We start from the raw sequence: 11,187 nt of genomic DNA, 5'->3' as shown, positions 1-11,187 counted from the left end.
TATGAGGGTAATACTGGCCTCGTAGAATGAGTTTGGAAGTATTTCCTCCTCTTAGTTTTTTTGGAAGAGTTTGAGACCAATGATAAGCTACCTACAAGAAATTCACTTAACTAATAAAGACACACAACCAGCTGAAAGTGAAAGGATGGAAAAAGATATTTCATGCAAATACAAACAAACAAACAACAACAACAAAAAGAGCAGGAGTAGCTATGCTTATATCAAATATAATACACTTTAAGCCAAGGAAAGTTTTAAAAAAGGAACTCATTACATGATGATAAAGGGATCAAAATTAACAAGAGGATATAATAATTCTAAATATATATGTACCCAAGTCCAGAGCACCCATTACATAAAGCAATTAGTATTTGACTTAATTAGAAAGATTGACTCCAAAACAGTAGTAGTTGGGGACTTTCAAACTCCACTTTCAGCAAAGGACAGACCATCCAGACAGAAAATTAACCAGGAAACATCAGAATTAATCTGTACTACAAAACAACTTGACATTTATAGAACATTTCATCCAGCAGTTGCAGAATACACATTCTTCTAAGCAACATACGGAATATTCTCTAGAATAGACCATATTTTAAGACACAAAACTAGTCTCAACAAATTTTTAAAATCTGAAACCATATCAACTACCTTAACCAACCACAATGAATGAAACTAGAAATCAATAACAGAAAGGACATCAGAAACCATGCAAATAAATGGAAATTAAACAATACTCTTCAAAACCAACTAATTGTTCAAAGAAAAAAATCAAGAAGGAAATTTGAAAATTCATGGAGAAAAGTCAGTGAAAACACAATATACCAGAACCGATCAGATCCAGTGAAATCAGTTCTAAGAGGGAAATTTATAGAAATAAATGCCTACATCATAAAAGAAGACTCCAAATAAACAACCTAGCATCACACCTCAAGGAGAACAAACCAATCCCAAAATCAGTAAAAGGAGAGAACCAATGAAGATCAAAGTAGAAATAAATGAATTAGAGATTAAAAAAGCAATACAAAAGATCAATAAAACAGAGTTGAGTTTTCAAAAAGATAAACAAAATCAATAAACCCTTAGCTAGGCTAACAAAGAAAAAAAGAGAGACAATTCAAATAATAAAATACCATCACTCACTAGTTGGTCATTTAAATCGGAAATGAGAAAGGGAATGTTACAAATTATAGCATAGAAATAGAAAGGATCCTAAGAGACTACAACAAACTATATGCAAACAAACTAGGAAACCTAGAAGAAATGGATAAATTCCTAGACACATACAACTTACCAAAGTTGAATCATAAAGAACTAGAAAAAAACCTAAACAGACCCCTAATGAGTAATGAGATTGAAGCAGTAATAAAAAGTCTTCCAGCAAAGAAAACCCCAGGACTAGATGGCTTCACTGCCAAATTCTACCAAATATTTAAAAAAGGACTAATACCAATTCTTCTCAAATGTTATGGACTTGTGAAGTCAATGTTGACACATCAATCACATTTGTGGGAGAGAAGTGCTGGAGACTGGAACAAAACAGTTCATCTTTTGCTGCAGCCTTTAGAGGTGGTAATTTGTGGTGAACAGATGAGCAGATATAAGTGTACAAATGTGCTAAAGTTTCAATTGCAATGTACTTCCTTACCTTAATCTCATAATTTTCTGGCTTGTTATCAGCAATGCCACATTTGCCTTCAGTCTGTGGAAAGATCCAGAACACATCAGGAAGTTTAAAGTAGATTTTGACTAGTATTGACACTGAAACTGATTTGAGCTTCAACTGATTGAGCGTATGATGTAATAGAATCTGCATTAGCCTTCTCTAGCTGCATAGTAAATTGTCACAAACTGTGAGGTTTAAAACAATAACAAGTTATTATTATGCCACAGTTTCCATGGGCCAGGAGTCTGGCACATCTTAGTTGGGTCTTTGGTTCAGGTGTCGGTTGGCCAGCCACATTCTCATCTGGAAGCAGTACTAGGAAAAGCTCCTTCAAAACGTTGGCAGAAATCATTGCCTTGCAGTTGTAGGACTTATTACACTTCTGAAATAAAGCCAAAGGAAAGAGCCTTGAAATCAGCCATAGAGAAAAGGCACATTATTTATAGGGGAACTTCAATTCTAATGACAATGGATTTCACATCTAAAACCAGAAGGAAGTATAATACTTTTTTCCAGTGCTGAAAGAATAAACTATCAATTGTGCATTCTATAATTGATGAAACTATTCTTCAGAAATAAAGGAGAAATAATGACATTCTCACACAAATGAAAGCTAAAAGAATTTGTCATTATCAGAACTATTCTTAAAGAATGTCTAAATAGAGTTCTTAGAACAAAAAGGAATTTTGGAGCGTCAGATAATAAAAAACAATTGGAAGAGCAGACATATGGGTAAGAACAATAGTCTACCCTCCTCCTCATGAGTTTGTAAAATAGTATGTGATGATTGAAACAAAAATTATAACAAAATACAATATGCAAGACAATGATATTTAATAGCAGAGAGGGTAAATGGACCTAAACAGAAATAAGGTTTTCACACTCCACTCAGAGTGATAAAATGTTGATACCAATTGACTGTGATAAGTGGCATATGTGTATTGCAATGAAAAGAGAAATCACTAAGGAAATTATATAACTATCAAGGTAGATCACCAAAATATTCTAATAACCCACAGGAAGACAAGAAAAGAGGCACATGTATTCATAATAGTCAAAAACTGGAAACAACCTAGATGTCCTTCGGTGGGTGAATGGTTTAAAAATTGTGGTACATTCATAGCATGGAATACTGCCCACTAATAAAAAAGAGTTCTGCATCATCTTGGATGAATCTCTAGGAAATTATGCTCAGTGAAAAAAAAAAAAAAACCCAAAACGCTACTTATAAGATTACTTATAAGATTCCATTTATGTAACATTATCAAAATAACAAAATGGAGGACAGATTCATGTTTGCCAAGAGTTAAAGATGAGTGAAGAGAGGTGGATATGCCTATGAAATAGCAGCAGGAAGGATTCACGTGACGATGGAACTGTTCTGTATTTTGACTACCAATGTCAGTACCCTTGTTTGATATTGTACTATGGTTTTGCAAGATGATACCATTGGGGAAACCTGGGTAAAAGGATACACAGGCAATCTCTGTATTTTTCTTAAAGTGGAATGTTTTCTGACAACTGATGAAGTGATATATCCAATTTACTTCCACCTCCCATATTTTCATAAGTTATTTTGTTATACCTTTTGGTTGCTCTGTATCTTCACAGTACTTACTGAACATCCTCAAACACCCGCTATGTGTGAAATGAAGATTATTCAGAATATGTGCAGGAAACTGCAAAGCTATTGATGTCCCACAAAGAGCTTAAAGATGCCATTCCAAATCCTTGTGGAAAATATGCCTAGAGACCTGAGTGTAATTTTCTTAAGTCCAAACATTTCTTAAGTTGTGGTGATTCTGTGAATTAAACATGAAGTCTGAGTTTTCTCACCTCTCAAGGGAAAATGTGATTTTCAAAGAGAAAAGCATAGCAAGATAAAAAATGGAGACACAGAGACCTAGAAAAGACAAAGAAAGAAAGTATTGAAATGATTAACTGTCTCATATACTCTGTAAAGTTTTAACTGAAACTGTTTCATTTTAAAATTTACAAAAAAGAATATGTGAATTATTGTAAAAAAATATAACCTGCCTTCTTTGTATTTTTTTCTATCTGAAAAGTATAAATAATTTAATAATCTGCATAAACATTACCCCCCCCCAACTTCTTCATAGCCCATGATTGATTAGAAGATGCTCATGCATCTCTTTAATACCAAAAACTGAAGAAATAAGGTAGACATGAATTTTCCTATTGGGCGAACATGATATACTCAAGTAACTAAAAAATAATTATTGTTTCAAAACCTAAATTATATGTGGGATGATAACTAAAAAGATTTGACAAGCAAACGGTTCATTCTGATAATATTTTCTTTATTTCAGTTGACTTTCTAATGATTTCGGCCATTTTGAAATTTCACAACTTATGAAGAATCTTGAAGGATCACTACCCTCATGTAGTTACTGATTTATTGATGTCATCATTTGTTAAACAAATACGTATTTCCCAGCTGGAGTGCTCAGAGCACTGTGTTATGTTACGCCAAAGAGACAAAAATGAATCAGACTTGGACTTGATCCATGAGAGGCAGAACATTAGATGCTCCTTAGAATATCCACAAATTGAGATGGACTGCATTATATATATGTGAAAATCTTACTGGAATTTAGAGGAGAGAGAATTACTTCTATGAAAGAGCTGAGGGATGATTAAGAGAGAAAGAAATTATCTTATTTTAAAAATAGCATTTAATGTGAATATAACCAGAGAAAAAATTTATTCACAGGCTACTATTCTCCCCAAGCAATCACTAGGTTTGAAAGAAGCTTGGCAAGAATATTTACACAAAATGCTCTGTACTGGATTCTCTGATAGATAAACTCAAAGGCAAGTGACCTCAAATATTTAACTTGTATAAAAATATAAACCTCTCTGAATGCAGAGATCCATAGCATACTAACATCATATAGTTCAAATGTACAACCAAAAATATACTTACTGTACAACTTATAATTGCAAGTCTGTAATTACATGAAAGTGAACAAATAAAGATGACCAATAATAACTAAACAAAGAAAAATTCTGGAAGATGGCAAATCACCCAGCAGAATCTCTCATTATACTTTGTGTCAGAATCTATGAGTATGGTAGTTATATATTAGCTTTTGATAGTTCAGAGAAGGCACATCTACATTTTCTCTGCATCTTCTTAAAAGACAGCAAATGTCATAAAACTTTAGACTTAATTAAGGAAACTTATTTTTAAAATAGTTTAAAATTGTATTATACTCATATTATCAAGGCAAGTGTTCTTCAGCAATATGCATCTCAATATTATCTTCTTAAATTCTACCTTAAAAGTCTTAATGGAATTATTTAAGGTATATTTATGCACACACTAGGAGTATATTTTACACTACTATTAAAAAATTATAATGCAATGTACATTATTCCAAATTGACAACTCTTCCCTCATAACTACCTATCTAAATTGGTTTGAAATGAAAAGGTAAAAGAAATTTAGAGGGCTTTTATTTTTCAGAAATTTAAAGACATGCAGCTGTCCTAGCTACAGCAAATTATTATAAATTATTATTGTCAAAGAAGTGATTTCCATCTCCTGATTAAATCTATACAAAAGATCTTCAAACACACACTTCAGCTACCACCAAATGACAGATCAGTCAAGAAAGACAATACAAGTGAGCGATTAGGCTGTAGGAAAAAGACAATAGTATGTGGGTGGCATTTTCCTCACATTCAAAGCTCTGTTATTAACCAGAAAATGGGAGTGACCATTTATTGCATCTACTTTTTATTTAAACATTAAAAGGTTTCAATACGAGCATTCTGTATCCGACAACATTGAAACAACAAAGAAAAAGGCTTCAATGGCTTTAAACATGTTGATTTAAGAAAAATATATAGGTTTACTCAAATGCATTCAAAAAATGTGGAGGGTAGCAATTATTGTGAAGCAAAAAAAAGAAACAGCCTCCCCCCCAAACTATAGATCATTTAATTAAACAACAAAAATGTCAAGCTTTTTTCATGTTTTCTAGATTATTTACACTCTTATCAAGTTAGTTGTCATGTCCAGTAGAGTTTGGTTTCCATCACTAGAGTCAAAAGACTTCAGGCACCAAAAAAATGAAATTGGAAAAATGCTGGTAATATTGAATTCCTAGCTCAAAGAAAAACTCTGATTTTAGGAAATTAAATATTTATTGTTTTCTACTTTACCAGGAAATACTTCTGAGAAGTCATTACCCTTCTGACATATTTAAGTTTAAAAGCATTTCAGCTTGAAAAATTTCTGAATATGGATTATGTCAAAAAATCAACCAGTTTTAGTGTAGAGGATATACTCACTGTATAATTTCCAGATATAGCAAATTTATATTAAAATGGAATAAGAATTTTTTATGTTTAATTTTAAGAGTGACTTAAAATTATCTTCAGAAAAATACTGAGAATATGCAAAGGTACTTCAAAAAGTATGTGGAAAAATGGAATGAAAAGATAATATATTTCCATGAACTTTTTGAAGTACCCTCTTATCAGTATGAAAAATATTTTAAAAAGTAATTATTAAATTAATAATTTGCATTCAAATTCATGACTACAAGGTACTGTTGTTTTTAAAATTTTTTTAATTAATTAATTTATTTTTTAATATTACTTTTTTATAATCTAAGATGTTGCTGCACAGCAATTGTGGGGGGAGAGAAAAAGGGGGAGTGAAATAGGGTGGGAAGAGGAGGAAGGAGAGGGAGTGTGGTCGGGGTCTGTGGCACTCCCCTCATTTCATCAGGGCAAACCAGGGGGCTTCCAGCGGCAGCTTGGTCATTGCTGGGCTGGATGCAGGTGTCAGGGGTGTGTGGCTGCAGCCCTCAGCCTCCCACCACCCTGCCTCCGGAGCTTGGGGTGCTTCTTGTAGCAGCTGGGTGGTCATCCCTAGGTTGGCTACAGGTGTCAGTGGGGCATGGCCAAGGCCCTGGGCCCCCTACCACCCCACCTTGGGAGCCCATGGCACTTCCTGCAGTAACTAGTTTGTAAACACTGGGCTGGGTGAGGTCATCAGAGTTGTGTGGCTGAGGCCCACAGCCCTTCCCCCTCCCCAGCTTGAGAGTCCAGAGGGCTTCCAGTCCTTTTAGGTTTTATAGGTGCTCTTTGATAGTATGATACCTTTACTGGTTAATATCAAAATTTTTCTCTGATCTGTGGGTACTTTGTTTTTCCTCTCAGTTCTGTGTTGGATTATTCACTGTTCCCACCCCTTCAACTCTGCACTGGAACTAATTTGTCCTTAGGTTACTTCTAAAACAGGGGAACTTGCTGTAGAAAGGAGCACTTGAGCCCTGTGATTGAGCTAAATTGCTGCTTTGCTGCTGATTCCCTGGGGAAGGCTTTTTGTGCAGCTCAGGTTTTAATGGTTGACCTTGTATGTACTTCCAGGTCTTGGGAGTTCCAGTGCACATGGGTTATGTGGAAACTCTGGTCTAGGCCTGAGACTTTTCAGCAAACTGCACCTGCTGCAGTTCTATATTCCTGAGCAGTCTCCACTGAGTGGTCCTGTACTGATTGGGCGACAGATCAGCTGTCCCATGCTATGCCCCACTGTTCCATGGGTGGACAATCTCCCCCACTGCCTGCACTCCAAACACTTCCCATGGGATAGGCCATGTTCCAGTCCCTTGCAATGACTCATCGTCCTCTGTGTGGCTCCTTTCTTCATTGTCTATGGCTCCTCACTCCTGGGTGAGTCCACAGGAACCCTGCTAGTGGTCTTGGTGGCCAGGGGACCCCCAAGGCCCTCTTTTCCTCTGCTGCCTCCAAGTAACTTCATATGAAGGGCACAGCTACGGCTTTTGCCAGCTCCTGCTCCGTGTGCTCTCCAGGACCAGCCTCGAAACAGCCAGGGCCCCAAAAGGTGGGAGCAGCCCTTTCTTTCTCTCATCATGGCTTCTCCTGCCTTCATGAACTCCGTAGGTCTCTCCTCCTCTTCCCCGGCACCCTTGTGGCCCCAGCTTGGCTGTCATTGCTTTTTAATAGTTGTAAATTGGTTGATTTGTGGGAGGGAGTGACACTGGGGACCATCTATTCCACCATCTTGACCGGAAGCTCTAAATATCCTCACCGTTGCTTTTTAAAAAGGTACACACTTTGTGATTTTATGCATGTAATATACTGAGGGATCTTGTACTTAGTGTTTATTAAAGTACTTTTTAGCACATGTATGAAATGAAATAATATTAATACTACTAGGAATAGCTAAGCTTTCCATAGTGGCAATACTTCAAGACAGATCATTATTTTCATTTTACAGATCAGATACCTGGGGTAAAACTATTTACATAATTATATAAAAGTCACAAAGCTAACTAGAGACTGGTGTTAACATTTTATGTTATCCTCATCTACTTTTAACATTTAAAGAGTACATAGTGGTTTCTCTATAAGTGTGAGCAAATAAGTGATACTTGGGAATAAATGAGGAAAGTAATTACACTTTTTTCCGAGACAGAGAAAATGCTAGCAGCATCCTCATAATAGTCTACATTTCCATATTTACCTACCATTTTTTAAATTGGTCTGTAGGAATACCAATGTCAGACCAAGCCATTTCATCCACCACTGACCTATGCAACTATTTTTGCTATTTTTTCCTTTTTTGAATATGAGCATGAATGTCTTTTAAAATCTCACCTCTTCACCATCCTTCAGTGTCATCATTTTGTTGCTTCTCTAAAATGATCTTAACTTTTTTTCCACAGATGAGTTTCTAGAAAGTAACATTAATATAAATTTCTAGGCTTTGTATGCTTAGAATATAAATAGATCTCGAGTATTTGTGTGTGTTCATGCATGTGTGTTTGTGCACAGAAGTTTTGAAAAAAGTGGTTGCGTGCTACCCTATTAATCAATATTTTATTTTACTTTATATGACTTTATTTCAATTTTATTTAAAACTCCAAACAACTTATTATTTTTATATAAAATGAACTCACCACTAACTCTATCAAGAATATATACCAGAGTGTATACTTCATATGAAAAAGACACTAACTTGCAGATTTTTTTTTAATTCCACCACACTGTATCTATCTCAGTAATAGGCGCAGAGCAGGGACAAATACTGGCTTATTATTTAATTACAAATTAGTCTTAAAAGAATGTTTATAGGCAAATTATTTTTACCCTTCATGCATACCTATTTTGAATTAAATATCTATGGAAATTTAACTCTTTCAGGCTTTTATATGTACAATTTATTATGCAGAAAAATGTTTTCTCTCAACTTTTTGCTTTAAAAAATAAAACAAACATTACAAACAGATCACTTAGGATCTAAAAATAGATTATTGTGGTAGATTGTATTATTTTGAAATATGCCTTTCCCTTTCTTGTAAGAGAACTATATTTCTTGCTTCATGAATATCAGGTTTGGTTTAAAAATGTGATCTGTAACATGTCACTTCTGAGTAAAAATGTTCAAGTCCATTGATTAGTTCCAATAAGATTCTCTTTTCTCTGAGCCATGATACATGCAATGCCCTAGACAGGGGCTCTTCCTTTTGCCTCAGCCTCCAAATAGCAATGAACTATCACACAGTCCCAGCCTACCCAAGACAGACATGAACCTTTCTTGTTGGAAGCCTCTGATCTTCAGAGCTGTTTATCACATGATCCTAGCATAAACTAATTGATACAGACAAAACCCACAAAACCTTTTATGTAAAAGTCCTCATTCTCCATAGACACTCAAAATTTATACGAGGGCATTGACAGTTCATGGAAAGATTCACATTATCTCTCAATTCTATTTTTCCACAAACTTTTTGAAGGGTCCAAAAAACAAATAACATTTGGAAACACTGACCAATCAAAACAATACATGTTTGAAGACCTGCTATTTGCAAAGCACTGACTAAGAATTTAAGTCATACGAAAAGTATAAGCAGTCATAGTTGTATACAGTACCTAACACTACAGTTGGTGTGATAAGACAGGAACATGGACTATAGGAATGTCACAAAGCAATGCATGATTCCTTGCCAGCTGAGTTTAGTAAAGGAGAGTACTAATGATTTGGAGAATTTTTTAGCAAGTATTCCTGAACAATGTGGAAAGTTAGCAGGACCTTAACTCATAATAAATTTTAGATGTAGGGTGGAGAATGCACTGTGGGCTGGCTAACAGAGTGAAGAAAGGTGCAGAAATGAGAAAGAATGGGATCTGAGCAAGGTTAAACTTGGGAATTCCTTGGGACAGTAGTTAAATATAAGGCTAGAAACTCCATCATTGGATCCTTGCTTCCCCAATTGTTCTGCTACACAGAACACTATCAAATAAATGTACTCCAAAATTAGAGTTCTGTGTTTCAATTATTGGGGAATCTTGAAATAGGGAAACTGTGAACACTTTTATTCATGCTGATCTTCTCAGAGAATTTAATATACTAATGTACATTGTAAATCTCCACTATTGTAATTAAAATTTTTAGTTTTCCCTAAAACTAAATGACCACAAAACAAGTTCATTACATTGCATTTTTGTTAGTATTTCCTGAAACAATACTATTTGGAACCCAATATAAGAAATTATTGCAGCACACTTTTTAATATTGTACTAAGGGTAATTAAGTGTTTAATTTTCTACAGTATTGGCTTCCAAACTTTTCAAATATGATTTTTTTTTAATAACAGAAAGTTTCATAGACTCCCATAAAATAGTACTTGTACTAGGTGTGTGATGAAAAGTATTTATAGCTGAATTGAAATTCCTGGGTTCAAATCCTAGTTTACCTTACATGATATTTGACTCTGTGCAAGTTATTTAAGTTCTCTTTATCTCACTTTCTCCAATGCAAATATACTGATTGTATGTGTCTCATTCTTGTGTGTGTGTTTGCATGTGTCTGTGTGTGCATGTTTTGAGTTGGGTGTATTATGAATGTGTGTGTGTGTGTGTGTGTGTGTGCCTGTGTGTGGGCTGGGAATATATGAGATTAATCTATGTAAAACAGACTAGCACAAAGTAAAAGCTCAAAAATATTAGGTTTATTTATTGAGAAATATGTATAATATACAAAACTTAAAAACTGAGCAGACTTTAAGTTAATATTTACTTAATTAACCACCTCACACATATTTATAATACAGTAGTACCTATTTGAGCAGGATATTTATTTAGTCTACCGTCAGTACATGGTGTCTACATGGATTTACAATCCTTTGTTACACTCTGGGGAGTAACTGCTGTAGGCACTGGAGAGTGACTGAAGGGTTCTGAAGAGAGAAATGACAGAAAGAAAGGTGCATTTAAGAAGATAAATTTTGTGGAAAGAATGTAGAGAGGATTCAGGCAATGAGAGAGAGGTGGCAAAGAGATCAGTGAAAAGACTATGCTATTCCCCAAGGGCTGTGTGCATATAAGCATTATTTCACAAAAAAAATCAATAAATGGCTTCAAGGCAAGAATTTTATCATACGTTTTTAAAATGCTCAACTCGTTCAGCATAAATGAAATAAATCAAACCAGAGAAAGTTCTTTAATAAAACACAGATGGA

The sequence above is a fragment of the Cynocephalus volans genome, chromosome 1 (genome assembly GCF_027409185.1).
Source record: "Cynocephalus volans isolate mCynVol1 chromosome 1, mCynVol1.pri, whole genome shotgun sequence".
Lineage (NCBI taxonomy): Eukaryota > Metazoa > Chordata > Mammalia > Dermoptera > Cynocephalidae > Cynocephalus > Cynocephalus volans.
Note: the sequence above shows the minus strand (reverse complement) of the source record.